General features: G+C 39.8%; 1 protein-coding gene across 5 annotated transcripts in view; it reads right to left on the bottom strand.

Annotated features, from left to right (window-relative positions):
- Nucleotides 1-14,341, bottom strand: part of NINJ2 (ninjurin 2) — a 190,041-nt gene that overhangs the window by 115,751 nt on the left and 59,949 nt on the right. For 2 of the 5 annotated variants that reach the window (XM_049882150.1, XM_049882149.1), the window contains 2 exons: nt 6,753-6,821; nt 5,615-5,734 (listed from right to left, as the gene is read on the bottom strand). The gene's annotated coding sequence lies outside the window, so the exon portion shown is untranslated. Of the gene's footprint in view, nt 1-5,614; nt 5,735-6,752; nt 6,822-14,341 lie in introns of those variants that run through there. The other 3 variants (XM_049882151.1, XM_049882152.1, XM_049882153.1) reach the window with 2 other exon arrangements.

Below are 14,341 nucleotides of genomic sequence, written 5' to 3'. Positions count from 1 at the left end.
AGGCCCCCTGGGACAGGAATTCTGCTCCCTTGGCTTTGAGTGGCGCCATTCTCCTAGTTCATCTGAGTGGCAACCCCACCCCCTTGGCCCTGGCAGGCCCTGTTCTTCTACCCTTGGGCATGGCAGCCCCACCCCCCTCAGTTTTGGGCTGTGGCCCTGTCCCTCCGGCACACCTCAAGGGCGGCCCAACACTCCAGAACCAAGTTGACAAAGATCTGACTCCGTGAAACCTAGGAGGCTGTGGCCCCACCCTTTGAGACCCCAGAGGCCATGGTCCCACCCTTTGAGACTGAGACAGCTCTGCTTCCCTTACTCCTTCCAACAGTTCTCCTGATCTCCAAGCTGGTCCAGGGATGGTTCTTTTCTTTTCTTTTCTTGGAGAACAACAGATACAAGTCCTTTGGCCTGTTTCTGCCTATAGCATCCCAAGAGGCAGACAGTGTTCTCTCTTTTCGTTCTTTCTCTGTCCCCTTCGACCTAAGCTGATAGGTTTTCTGCTGTGGTAGATGGTTAGATACATCAGGCACAGGCTTAATCTCCTTAACAAAAGTTTGCGTAGCCATGTCTTTGGTGAAAATTCTAGGACATGTGTGCTTAGTTTGTACAACATAATTTTCCAAATCTTTAAGTTTTGTTTTCATTTTGCACAGTTCATTTTTAAGTCCATCTCTTTCCTCTCACATTTTACTATAAGCAGCAAGGAGAAACCTTTAATATCTTGCTTAGAAATCTCATCAGCCAGATATTTAAGTTCATCATTTACAAGCTGTACCTTCCACCAAATATTTGAACATAACTCAGACAAGTTCTTTGCTACCGCATAAAAAGTACTGCCCTTCCTCCACTGTCCAATCACATGGTCATCATTTTCTTTTTAAAGTCTCATCAGAATCACATTTAATATCCACATTGTAGCAACATTCTGTTGCTGGTGCCATATGTACTCTCTTTAAGGCTATAGAGATTTTCTGTATAGTTCTCCTCACTTCCTTTTGAGCCCTCACCAGAATTGCCTTTGACATCCGTAATTCTACCAAGAGTCTCCTCAAGGCAATGTAGGCTTTTATTCTGAGGCACCTTAAAACTCTTCCAGTCTTTACCCATTACCCAATTCCAAAACCACTTCCACATTTTAGGTATCTGATAGAGCAGTGCCTCACTCTTCTGGTAACAAAATCTGTCTTAGTTATCTAGTGCTGCTATAACAGAAATACTACAAGTAGGTGACTTTAACAAACAGAAATTTATTTTATCACAGTTTAGGAGGCTAGAAACCCGAAATCAGAGCGCTGGCTCTAGGGGAAAGCTTTCTTTCTCTGTATGCTCTGGAGTAAGGTCCTTCTATCTTCTGAACTTAAGCTCCTAGCCAATCTTCATGTGGCTTGGCATCTCTCTTCCCCATTTCTGGCTTGCTTGTTTAATCTATTTTACATCTCAAAAGGAATTGACTCAAAATACACCCTAATCCTGCCTAATTAACATAACCCAATCCTCATTAGCATAAACCAATCCTGCCTCATTAACATAAGACAACCCATTCACAAATGGGATTATAACCACAGGCAGAGGTTAGGATTTACAACACATATTTTTGGGGGACACAATTCAACGCGTTAACAGTTGCTTTAGGGCATTAGGGCTTGTCTAGTTAAACCTAGTTGAGAAGGCTGCCAGGGAATCCCCTACACATATTTACAATGCCACACTATTAGTAACGGTAAACAATTGGAAACAGTTTGTCCATTCATAGGAGAAGGATAGATAAAATGCAGGATACTTATAGTGTGGAATTCTATACAGAAGTTTAAATAAATGAACCAGATCTATTTAATTCAACGTAAATAACTCATGAAAACAAATTATTGATTTAAAATACTGTAGGACATTATAAAAATATGATACTATTATAAAATACATAAACTAATACTACATATTATTTGTGAATGTTTATCTTTGTAGTACGTGGTATAAAAATGTCGTTGTTGTTAGGTGCCGTCGAGTCAGTTCTGTCTCATAATGACTCTATGTACAACAGAACAAAACACTACCCAGTCCTGCACCATCCTCATGACTGTTGTTATGTTTGAGCCCATTGTTGCAGCCACTGTGTCAAACCATCTTGTTGAGGGTCTTTGTCTTTTTCACTGATCCTCTACTTTACCAAGCATGATGTCCTTCTCTAGGGACTGATTATTCCTGGTAACATGTCCAAAGTATGTGAGATAAAGTCTCACTATCCTCACTTCTAAGGAGTATTCTGGCTGTATAGGGTCTAGATATGCACCAAATCTTCTGAGGAAGGAAGAAAACAGGTTTGGGTAGAGAAGCATAGGTGACTGCAGTAGTTATTGGCTCTGTTCATGAACATTCTGGTTTTCCTTCAAGGGATATGGTAGATACTTCCTTACTTTCTTTGAAATTAGGCATGACCATATGCCTTGCCTTAGCCAATAAAAGGTGAGTAGAAGTGTTAGTTCCGGGTGAAAGACTTAAAAACTATATGCACAATTTACCATGTTATTTTCCTTCTGCTGTAGTAACTAGTAATGTTTCAGATGGTGGCTACTTCATCAGCCTGGATCCTGGAGTGAGGGCAATGTACAGCAGCACTGATTGAGAATATATTGCTTTTGTTTTAAGCCACTGAGATTGTATGCTACTGCAATATAGTCTAGCCCGTCCTACCTGATAACAGACTTCAACTTTTATGTAATGTTTTATTCCTTTTGCTTTTATTTTTAAGATCTAAAGAATATGTTAAGGAGCCCTAGTGGTGCAATGGTTAAGTGCTTGGCTGTTAACCAAAAGGTTGGTAGTTTTAACTCATCTAGCAGCTCTGCAGGAGAGAGGCCTGGTGATCTGCACCTATAAAGATTACAGCCTGGAAAACCCTATGGGGAAGTTCTACTCTGTCACATGGGGTCACCATGAGATGACAACTGACTTGAAGGCACCTAACAACAACAACAAAGAACATACTGCTAAATGTTAACATTTATTCATTTCGAGTAGAGAATACATGAGTGTTATATTGTCCTCATTTTTTGCTATTTAAAATATTTTATTCAAACCAAAATAGTCAAAATATTATCATTTTACCATGTAATTAATATAAAACATTATTAATGAATTCCTTTGGTATTAAAAAAAAGTCATCTGGAATGATTTTTTACAACAGATATTTGATATGCTGTGTGTGGGAATAATGTAGAAGGTATATGTATTTTGAAAAAACTCCCCATATGAATTAGATAGGCTTCCCTACCTCTTCCTTGATCAAAAAAGGCAATTCCTTCATTTTATAGAAGAGGCAACTGAGGCCAAGAATACTAAATATTTTGTTCTTTGTCAAAGATCAATTTAATGCTACAGCCACTTTACCTGGCTACAATAATATTGACTCTAATCCAAGCTTGTTATAGGAGATAGTCCTGTGAAGATTTTCTACATTTACTGTAAAGCTACAATCCAGCCCATTGTCCATTATAGTGCACAATAAACAAACAAACAGAAAACTAAGCCCACTGCTGCTGAGTCAATTCCAACTCATAGCAACCCTATATGACAGAGCAGAGCTGCCCCATATGGTTTCCAAGGCTGTAAATCTTTAAGGAAGCAGACTGCCACACCTTTCTCCTGCAGAGTGGCTGGTGGGTTTGAATCGCCAACCTTTTGGTTAGCAGCCAAACATTTTAACCACTGTGCCACCAGGGCTCCTATATTACACAATAGCCCTCTAAAATAAGGTACTGCGTGAGATTTTTAAATTTGTTTTCAGGAATTTAGTTCCAGGAAAATCTTTTTCTATTGTGGGTAATTGGTAGTCATCTGCCTTTCTTTATCCCTTGTTTCCCTTTTGTCATGGTTGCCAGGAAGCTCAGAGACAAATATACACTGAGTATGTATGCTAGCCTTCTTGGTTTGCTTCCTCTTACTTTAAATGATCCTGATACTAACTTTACTTTATGTGCATACTTTATTTTAAACTGTCTCAAACCTCTTCAGAAAACAAAAGTGAATAAAGCATGAACCCTCTTCTCTATACACTGCCTTCTTTTCAAACTCTTCTTATTGTCTATGCTTTGTCTCTCCTACAGCAGTGGAACTCTAACTGCAGGACAGACCTGCTCATCAATCCTTAACATAGCCACTATGCTAAGCAAAAGCCTGATATAACCAAGGTGAGTCTATAACTTGGGTTTAGTCCTGATCTCTCATGTTAATATTATAAAGAGGTTCTCTGTGTATATATATTCTTGGTATACTTCATATTTTTAAAGCAAATGTTTCCACAACTATCTTTCTTTTCCTACCCTTCCTACACAGCATTTTATATTAAACAGCCAAATGAGCAACACAAAGTCAAGATAATTCAAAGGGCTCAGTAATGTTCCTAACCTGTAAATCAAAGCAAAAGAATCACTTCAGTAGTGAAAAACAGCCTTGTGCCAAGAGCCAGGATACTTCAATTCTCCTTCAAGAAGGGCTATTGTCTTGCTATGTGATTTGGCCTCTCTGAAATTCGGCTTCATTTTTGCCTAATGTAACATTCTTCTAACTCTAACTTTCTATCAGTGTTCTATTTTTTTAAAGTAGAAACACTATTTTTTAAGTTCTCAAAATAAAGCAAAAGAAAATTACAAATTAAAAAAAAAACCAAAGAACCACATAAATATTACACATTACCAAGCATATGGTCAAAGACAGACTGGGTGAAATCAGTTCCCCCGTGACAAGTGATACAGGAATAAAATCTTAGTGTCCAGGGTGGAATTAGCATGATGTGGAGTGGATTATTTGAGATGCGGTTATTTTTCAGCATTCCAAGAGCAGCTTGATTTTATAATGGAAAGGAATTAGAGGAGTGGCTTCTGTGCCAATAAGATCAACTAAGGCCCTATTTTCCAAACTAGTGCTAGGGAGTCTGGATAGCACAAGTGGTTTGCAATCAACTGCTAACCTAAAGGTTGGCGGTTTGAATCCACCCAGCCGCTCCACAGAAGAAAGGCCTGGTGAATTGCTTCCATAAAGAGTAAACCAAGAAAACCCTGTGGAGCAGCCCTACCTTGCGACACATGGTCGCCATGAGTTGAAGGCTGACTCAATGGTAACTAACAACAAGAAGTAGGTATACCTTAAAAAAAAGAGGATCTGTGGTTACATCTAGAAAACAATGTATACTTTATCTCTCTATTGGAGAATCATGATGCATATTAACATATTAAAAATTGAGTCCTGCAGAAAAGAAAACTGTTTTAACTTTGTTTAATCCTGTCCTCATAAATTTATTTGTGCATGAAACACTTTTCTTGTTCACTTCAATAAACACCTTCCACGGCAGCATGAAGAATGCCGCACAAGGGCAATATCTTGATGTCTCAGTCAGGAGTCATAACATTGCTGAGATACTGGGTCAAGCCTCTGTTAGGGTCTTGATTCCCCCATTTTAAAAAATGAGGAAGATAACACTTGTCCATATTTAATAGCAATGAGTTAAAGAATGTCCAATGAGGGCTTGGAACACCTTGGAAACTAGGTTCTATAGAAACAATGTCATTATTTCAGCCACATAAGCATGAAGGGATAATAAGTCACATCATTAGATACTACAAACCTGGATCTAGCAGATGTTCCACACTTTGCTTTCTACCCTGGTCCCTGAAGGGATTTATATAAATGTCACACACTTGAATAAGCAAATCCATCCCATACTGGTCTGTGTTTCAAACCTAGACTGAGAAGGGAAGAAAGAAAATAAAGAGGAATAGACAAAGTGAAGGGGTAGAGGGGACAGTAACAACAACAGTTAACATTTATTGAGTGCTTACTATGTGCTAGCAATGGGTTAAGCAGTTGAAATGTGCTGCATTTAAATTTGTCCCATTCAATCCTCACAAAAATCCTTAGGAAGACACTATAAATATGACAACACTGAACTTTAGAAAAATCAAGTGGCTTGTCCAGATCATATGAGTATTAAGTGGCAGAGCTAAAACCTGAACCAGGCCTGTCTGAACACATCACTCTATAGTAGTGTTTCCTAAAGTGGCGGACATGAGATAATCTTAGATAACCCACTGCTGGCAAGTCAATTCCGACTTATAGCGACCCTACAGGACAGAGTAGAACTGCCCCATAGAGTTTCCAAGGAGCGCCTGGTGGATTTGAACTGCTGACTTCTTGGTTAGTAGCCATAGCACTTAACCACTTTGCCACCAGGGTTTCCAATCTTAGATAGTAAGCAATTTTTAAAAATTTTGTTTTAATAGTTTGGCACTTCAATGCATATTAGAAAAATATAATATGAATAACAAACCTGTGGTTTTGTTTATGAATATTATGGATGAGGATATGCAAAAAAAAATTTTTTTTATCTCTTTAAAAAAATATTAATAATAGTGCAGGCGGTATACGGAAATGTCAAAACCCACAAAGGTGGTATGCTAGCAACTTCAATTGGGGAATCACTACAGTGCACCCTTCTACCTCCCAACAGAGTAAAGGCAAAAAGCCAAAGGCCAATGGGATTCACTTTAACAAGATTTTGAGCTTGTTTCTGTCCCAACCAAACAAGTCTTTTCTAGGTTCTTTGGAAGGAAGTTCATGAGAGGAAATGAAGTTCCATGAATGCTGAAGGCTGGCAACAGCTGCTGTAGTTACCTGGATGGGGGGTGGGGCATAGGGAAAAATCTGTGATTCACAGAAAATCCATTGACTGACAAGCACTCCTTTCTGCAGAAAAGGAAACATACCTTTGCATCGTTGGCAACCCTCTCTTTGACCTCTCAAGTGTGTGCAGTTGCCTGGATCATCTTTCAGGTCTGCGGAAAAGGGGAGGGTCTTAGTCAAGGCTTCTTGGTTACACAAGAAACCCACGCAACTGGTTTAGGCCAAGAGGAAAAAAAAAAAAAGGAAGAAGAGGGGGAAGGGGAGCGAGTGAATTTACTGGGGTTCTTATAGACTTAAAGAGGTGGAACCAGGGGTAGAAGTGGAAACCAAGATTCCTGTTTGTTTCTTTAGGTTGCTTATCTCTGCTTCTCTGAGGTTCTACTTCATTCCCTCTCTTTCTCAGCTCCACCAAGCATGGCCATCGGAGCCTTTGCTTTATATCACTTTGTAATTCAGGTCTCTAAAAGTACAAGTATCTCTGGGCCTCAATTCTAAATTCTAGATTGGCCTAGGCTGGGTCAGGAATTCATCACTGTCCAGTGCATTATAGCCAGTAAAGGTCACAGTGTAAACAATTAACAGGCAATTCAGAAATTCAGCATCTTCACACATTGAGTTTATAATCGGTATGGACTCCTGTGAATTCTAATAGGCAAGAGTTGGGTAAACTTTCCTGAAAGTATGGTCTCTATGGTTCCTAGCTCTCCTGCTCTTTCAGTTCAGCAAGTTCTATTGATATTTGGTATTTCATATAAAGATCTGGATTTCCTGTATCAGTAGCAATGGCTCTTTCATTCTCTGTGACTCTGGTCTCCTTGAGGACACTCACAGGGTAATAAACCTGGAATCATTTGTGATACGAGGAAAAAGTGTGAAAGAGCTGGGCAATCAATAATCGTTATTGAGTGTCCATTGGTACTATGCAGGGTGCTATGGGGAACTGCTGAAGCAAGAATGTTGATGATGATGGTTTTTATTGTAGTTGTTAGTTGCCATCAAGTCAATTCCAACTCACGGCGACTCCATGTGTACAGAGTAGAGTGGATCCATAGGCTGTGACCTTTCTGAAGCAGATGGCCAGGTCTTACTTCAGAGATGACTCTGGGTAGGCTTGAGCTGCCAACCTTCTGATTAGTGGTCCGGCACTTAACCATTTGCACCACCCAGGGACTCCTTGATGATGGTAATGGCGATAAAAGAAATTAGAAGGATGAGCCTCATGAAAAGACTTAAGAATATGGATAGAAAAAAGAGGCACGAATAGACATTTCTACCTAGTAAAAAGAATCTTGAACTAAGAACTAAAAGATCTGAGTTCTAGACTTGACTTTGCCTCTTAAGTGGCTTAGTGATCTCAGACTAATCTCTTAATCAGTCAAGGTCATTATCTATAAAAATTGAGCATGTTTCTTTAAGCCAGAAAATTCTATGATCCTACAGTCTATGATCCTATACCTGAAAGAGAAAGAAGTTCTTGGAGTGAATGGGGTATTCAGAGCCAGAAGAGAATCAGCAAGGTCTAGTTTCTTAGAGGAAATGAGTCTTAAATAAAGGTTCGAAAATTTTGAGAACAGGTTTTGGTGGAAGGGAAAAGGTAAAGTTTGGGGTAATAGGGAGGGTCTGAAGTAATGGCTTAGGAGTATGAAGTAGAAGTAGAATGCTGGAGAAAGAGCTCTGGACCAAAATATAATCTGGGTAAATTGTTCTTCTTTTCTGGGTCTCAGGCTCCTTATCTATAAAATAATGGCACTGCTTCTTTCAGTTCTATTTTTCAGAGAAAGGAACTACATAGGGAGGAAAACGGCAATCATGTCTTTCTAGATGAAGCAGAATCTGAATTGAAGTGTAAAAAAAAAATAAAGGTGGGCTGAGTGAGAGGAAGGATGGGGAAGGCTGGTGAGGTATCTTGAAACCTATGTTACAGAATTTCCCTGACTTAGATCAGGGCAGTTGGTTTTTACCAATAAAATCCCTTTGGTTTTTACCATTAGAATCTTAAGATTCCAACCCTCTCTTTCTCTTCATAAGTGCTGGTTAACCTTGCCAGTGTTCAAGGAAAAGAAGGAGTCAAGATCGAGACAAACTATTTTACACATTGGCAGCAATACCAGGTTGTGGTGTGATGGATTGCTTTTATAAGGTCTTTCTAGCTCTGAGTCTTGTAACTCCCACCAAATGATTGGGTGAACTATGCAAATAAGGTTTTTGTGGCCCACCAAGGGAATTGGACAGCTTGCTAATAAGGCAAATAAGGTGCAAGGCACTCTTGTAGGGGTGGGATCATGAAAATAAGGTACATGGAACCCCTATGGGGATAGCACCATGCAAATAAGGTGTATGGAACCCTAATGAGGGGATTGGTCAGTTTTGCCATCCCACTAGGCTTACAATGAGCCATTCCAGAGGCAGAAAGGGGGACCTTACTACAACAAAGAAGAAGAGAAGGGGTTGGAGTGCATCCTTTGGGCCCAGGGTCCCTGCACTAAGAACCCCCTAGACCTAGGAGACAGGGAGAGAGAGCTGTAACACAGGAGACAGCACAAGATGGCGAGAAGTAGAGGCAAAGAAATGGTAGCAGCAGAACCAGGAGACTGGTGAGAGACAGCTCATTGGGCTTCCCAGCCCATGGAGCAAGGTGGTTACAGTGGGTGTGCCAACCCATGGGGCAAAAGAGCTGAGAACCTTCAGGCCTAAGCCTTACTGGTGGAGTGGGGTACCCCTGGGCACTTATTGGTGGAGCTAAAGAGCTTTGTAACACTTGCCCAGTAAGGCAGAGGTTGAGCTGAGGGTCTAAGGGGCCAAGGGCCGGCATGGCTGAAAAAAACTGTCCTGATCAAAGAACTGTATCTTGAGTCATTCCGGATCCTGAATTGTACCCTGTTACTTCCCTAATAAACCCCATAACTGTGAGTATTGTCTGTGAGTTCTGTGTTGTCACTGCAACAAATTATCGAACCCAGCAGAGAAGTAGAGAGTGCTGTGGGAGGGATGGCTGGTATCAGAATCAGTAAAAAGGATGGAGGGTGGAGGTAAGTCAGAGTTCTACCTTATAGCAATGAGCTTTGTGCTGTTGATTTTCCTCCCCCCTTGAGAAGTTAGATAAGGAGGTCTGACTCTGCCACCACGCCATTTTTACATAGGTCTACAAGATGACTCTCTAAATATAGAAAAATGGTGTCATTGCAGGCAGCCTAAGAAGATGAACTACAACCCTATGGAGGATCATCAACAACAACAAAAAAGGCAATTCCAAAGACAAAATCCTTCCAATATGTTGAATTACAGTCTCTGAGCACAACAACTTGATGGGCTCTATTTTTATTTTAATGACTGCATGGTCAAGATCAGGAGCCCTGGTGGCGCAATGGGTAAGTGCTTGGCTGTTAATGGAAAGGCTGGCTGTTCAAACCCACCAGCTGGTCCATGGGAGAAAAGACCTGGCAATCTGCTATAGTAAAGATTTCAGCCTAGGAAACTCTATGGGGCAGTTCTACTCAATCCTATAGGGTCACTAAGAGTTGGAATCAATTTGATGCACATGACATGATCAAGATGGATGTTGAGACCTGACATCTCCCTCAGCTATACTTGGGGGGTGTTGGAGGGTTGGTTGGCAGTAGCTTGTACTCATCCATTTTTCAAATCAAGTCTTTAAGGCTCCTAGTACACCAGCTGAAAGGAATTCTTAGTTCCTTAGGCTAAAAGAAGAGTAGGAAGAGAAGTTGCTGGGTACAGGTAGAAGGGAAACAAAGCCAGCTGAGGAAAAGTTGACTCCAAGTCATGGCAACCCCATGTGTATCAGAGTAGAACTGTGTTCCATAGGGTTGTTTTGTTGTTTTTGCTTTTTCTGATTTATTTTACTGGTGAAAATACACTCAGCAAAAGATATACACCATTTTAACAAATTTTATATGTACAATTCAGTGACACTGTTGATATTCTTCAAGTTGTATAACCATTCTCCCTATCCTTTTCCATATTATTCCACCATTATTAACATAGTCTTACTGTTCCCTAAGCTTCTCATCTAACCTTTATAAGATGTTGTTGTCAATTTGATCCCACATAGATAATTTTTTGAAAGAGCACAATGCTAAAAGCAGACATACTTTACTAATTAAGCTAAACTATTGTTTGGTTCAAAGCAGACTTCAGGAGACGGTTTTGGGTTGAGGTTTAAGGTTTAAGGATTATCTCAGGGCAATAGTTTTGGGTGTTCATCCAGCCTTCATAGCACCAGAATGTCTGAACTCGATTGAGAATTTCAAATGCTGTTCCTCTGTCTTCCCCCTTTTGATCAAGATTTTTCTACAGAATCCCAGATCAATATATTCAGTAATGGTAGCCAGGTACGATCCAGTTCTTTTGGTCTCATGGCAAAGGAAGCAGTTGTTCATGGAGGCAACCAGGTGCTTATTCCATTTCCTCCTCTGATTCCTACCTCTCCTTCTTTCTCTGCTGTTCCAGGTGAGTGGAGACCTATTGTTGTAGCTTGGATGGCCACTTGCAAGGTTTAAGACCACAGGTACTATGCAATGAACTAGGAGGAAAAACAGAAGCACTGACTAGGCCAATTGACTGGAGTTTCCCATGAAATCATGATCTTAAATCTCCAAACCAAGAAAACAAATCCTGTGAGGTGTTCAGCTGTACATAAGCAGTATCAGCAGCTGCTCTCTCTTTTTTTGTAATGATACATGTAATACAACCTATAAAAAAAAAAAGCAATCTATAAATTCAATGCAATCCCCCTCAAAATTCCAATAGTCTCTTTGCAGAAGTGGAAAAGTCAATCACCAAATTTATACAGAACTGCAAAGGGCTCCAAATAGCCAAAGCAACGCTGAAAAAGAACAGAGTAAGAGAACTCTCACTTACCAATTTCAAAACATATTACAAAGCTACAGTGATCAAAGCCATCTAGTACCGGTATAGTGATACATAGAGCAGTGGAATAGAATTGAGAGCCCAGAGTTAAGTTCATACATCTATGGTCAATTAATCTCATTAAATCCATCCAATGGGAAATAAAACAGCCTCTTTAACAAATAGTGCTGGCACAACTGGATCTCCACACGCAAAAGAATGAAAATGGACCCATACCTCACACCATATACAGAAACTAACTCAAAATGGATTTTTAATGTCATACCTAATGTATGACCTATAACCGTAAAATTCTTAGAAGAAAACATTGGAGAAATGCTTCAAGACCTAGTCCTCAACAAGGGATTCTTAGACATGACACCAAAGGCACAGGCAACAAAAGCAGATAAATGAGATCTCATCAAAATTAAAGACTTCCGTATATCAAAGGACTTTGCTAATAAAGAGACAACTTATAATCTGGGAGAAAAATTTTGGAAATTATATAAGAGACAAGGATCTAAAGTTCAGAATATATAAAGTGCTCCTACAACTTAACAAGAAAAAGACAAAAAACCCAATTAAAAATGGGCAAAGGACCTGTGTAGACATTTCACCAAAGAAAATATTCAAATAGCCAACGAACACGTGAAAAGATGTCCAACATAATTAGCCATCCGAGAGACGTAAATCAAAATCACAAGGAGACACAACTTCACTCCTGCTAGGATGGCTAAGATAAAGTTTAAAAAAAAAAACAAAACAGAAAATAACAAATGTTGTAAGGATGTGGAGAAAGTGGAACCCTTGTCCATTGCTGGTGGGAATGCAGAATGGTAGAGCCATTGTGGAAAACAGCATGGCAATTCCTCAAAAAACTAAAAATAGAACTACCATATGACCTTGCGATATGACTCCTAGGTATAAAACCAGGGTACTTGAGGGCAGCAACAGGAACAGGCATATGTACCCCAATGTCTATTGCAGTACTATTCACAACAGCCAAAAGGTAGAAACAATCTAAATGTCCATCAATGAATGAATGGATAAACAAAATGTAGTATATATATGCAACGAATACCACTCAGTCATAAAGAGAAATGAAGTCCTGATACATTCTACAACATGGATGACCCTTGAAGACATCTAGCTGAGTGAAATAAGTCAATCACAAAAAGATAAATACTGTATGATCTCACTTATATAAATGAAAAGAATAGGTAAATATATAGAGAATAAAGTTTATTAGTGGATACCAGTGATGGGAGGAAGGGGGAGAAGAGGAGCCATTGTTTGGGAAGCAGTGAGTTTCTGTTGAGGTGATGGGAAACTTGGTACACATTCAGGGTAATGGATGCACAACCAATTAATGTGCTTGATATCACTGAGCTGTACACCTGGAAAATGTTGAATTGGCAAATATTGTTATCCATAGGGTTTTCAGTGGCTTTTTTTTTTTTTTTGGTATTTCAGAAGTAGATTGCCAGGTGTTTCTTCTGAGGTGCCACTGAGTAGACTCGAATCTCTAATCTTTGGGTTAGCAGCTGAGCGCATTAACTATTTGTACCACCCAGGGACTCCAGAAGGAAAACGGGAGGAATGTAATGTGTCCACAGAACTTTTTAACTGTATATTAAGGTGTAGAAACTCAGTGAAATAGTCTGAGTTCCTTTTTTGAAGGACTTTAGTATGTTTTTTACCCCCTCAGTACCTTCAGAGTACCAGCTTCTCTGAGAGAGAGAAAGAATGATAAAATTATAACTGTTTCCTCTGAGCTAAAAGCCCAAGCTGTATTCTAAGGAAAGAAAACTGTCTCTTGAATGTTTTCCTCACTCTTCATGTCTTATTTAGGAAGGAATAAAGGAAGGGAAGGAAATAAAACAATGCTAACATTTACTGAAGGCCTTTTGTGTAGTAGGCACTTTCTTATCCATTATTTCTCTTAATCTCCTCATTTTTACAGATGAAGAAACTGGAGGGTCAGAGGATTTAACTAACTTAAGATCTCTCCATTATAAAAGGCAGAAGTGGAATTTGACTCCAATTCTGTCTACCAAGCCCTGGATCTCTCCACACCAAAGAAAAATGTTAACAGACTGGCTGCAGGCCACTAGCCACAAGGGGGACCAGCAGAGTTGGATGGCTTAGAGCAGTGTTCTCAGAGTTGAGCATGCAGCAGAATCACTGGGAGGGCTTTTTAAAGCACAGATTGTTGGGTGTCACTCCCAGAGTTTCTAATCCTGTAGGTCTGGGATGGGGCCCAAGAATTTGCACATCCCAGGTGATACTGATGCTGCCAATCCAACCGGGATCATACCATGAGAAACAATGGCTTAGAGCTAATACATCTCCACTAATGGAAAAACATCTCTCAATACATGTTCTAATGTCGGGGAGTTAGGGAATATGGCAGGGTCACTTTTGTATATGAAGGCTAGCACATCCCAAAGTACCCTTAGAGCAGAACTCTCCATGTTCTGGGAGCTGATGGAACCATGCTTTCTTGATTCCTGGTTCCACTGCAAGATTGCACCCATAAAATGGTCTCATTCTCTAACACAGATTTGTCTTCTAAGTTGACATGTGTTAGTCATTAATAGCATCCCAAGAATTTGTTTTTTCTTTTTTCACTTCTTCCTTTTCCTTTTGTTGTCTGCTGTACAGTTATGTTCTAAGGAATCTGAGAGAATATGGTGCAGAAACGAACAAAAAAAAACTCAAACATCAAGACAATAAAAAGAAAAACTTGAAAGTTGACTCAAAGGCTATATAAGGCTTGGCAAATGCAAATAAATGTATACAAACT

This window comes from Elephas maximus, chromosome 4 (assembly GCF_024166365.1).
Source record: "Elephas maximus indicus isolate mEleMax1 chromosome 4, mEleMax1 primary haplotype, whole genome shotgun sequence".
NCBI classification, from domain to species: domain Eukaryota; kingdom Metazoa; phylum Chordata; class Mammalia; order Proboscidea; family Elephantidae; genus Elephas; species Elephas maximus.
Note: the sequence above shows the minus strand (reverse complement) of the source record. Positions and strands in the feature narration are given on the sequence as shown.